Here is a 1,146-nt window from a genome sequence, read left to right as displayed (position 1 = left end):
TGACCCGTTCCCCTTCGCAGCATATCTCTGGGGTATGGCAGGAAATCAGAGCAGATGGCAGAAGACTACGTTGACAGGGAAGAACATGCGCTTCCATGTCGGCACTCGTCTGGGACACAGACGATGGTAGAGATATTGAACGTGCTGTGTGCGAGTGTGTTTAAGGCATGTAAATAATTCCCTTTGGATAAAGTGAGGACTTCAGATGTTGGAGATCACAGACAAGAATGTGGTGATTCAAAAGCGCAGCAGGTCAGGCAGTATCCCAGGATCAGGAAAATCCACGTTACGGGCATAAGTCCTTCACCCCTTTGATATAAAAAAACAACGTTTTATTTGTTACTCAGTGGTGACCACAGTGGAGTAGGTCTGCTATTACGCGTAGTGTTAGCGAAGGTCAATATTAAAGAGTGCGCTGTGGGTTTGAAGTTACATTCAATACCAGAGCAGGTTACTGACAACCGCAGTGCTGTGGGTTTGCAGTGTCCTGCACAGCCACAGCAGCTCAGTGGTACCAACAAAGCTGCATGTCTGGTTTTACATTTCGACACTGTTATGAATCTGGCCATCCACCCTCAAAATATTTTCAGAAGACCCTGAATTGTTCTTACTTTAAAGGAAAATGTAATGTGATTATTCCAGGTGTGATGCAGCTGTTCAAACCAGCTGAAACACAAACAAAAGAATGGAGGATTTGAATGCCCAAATGAATCATTATCGCAACTTAGGAAAGGATTGTTCCAATTCTCGCAACATCCCGTGAACACCCACTTTGGCAAAGGTGAATTCAAACACAGGTTCTTTCAGACATAAGGAGACAACTTCCACAGAGATTTCCGACAGAAGACCATTCAGTAAGCATCTGCTGAAGCGAGGAACCTTTCTGCACTGCAGCAGCTTCTTACTCTTGCAACTGAATAGAACTAGAAAAATCGTAAACTGGAAGAACTGACCACTTCATTGCCATGACTAAACTTGGCTCTTATCCGAACCTGTTGCGATCTCTGCCTTTACAGCCTCGCGGGAAAAAAAAGAACAAAAGCAAAATATTTGTGAAAGTTACAGCATCGTTGGTAATTCTGGCTTAAAAATTAACCTGCAACATGCAACAATGGCTTCATTTTAAATCTCATTCCTTTTATTATT

This window comes from Chiloscyllium punctatum, chromosome 43 (assembly GCF_047496795.1).
Source record: "Chiloscyllium punctatum isolate Juve2018m chromosome 43, sChiPun1.3, whole genome shotgun sequence".
Classification (NCBI taxonomy): Eukaryota; Metazoa; Chordata; class Chondrichthyes; order Orectolobiformes; family Hemiscylliidae; genus Chiloscyllium; species Chiloscyllium punctatum.
The sequence above is the reverse complement of the archived record's forward strand: the minus strand, read 5'-3'. Positions refer to the sequence as shown.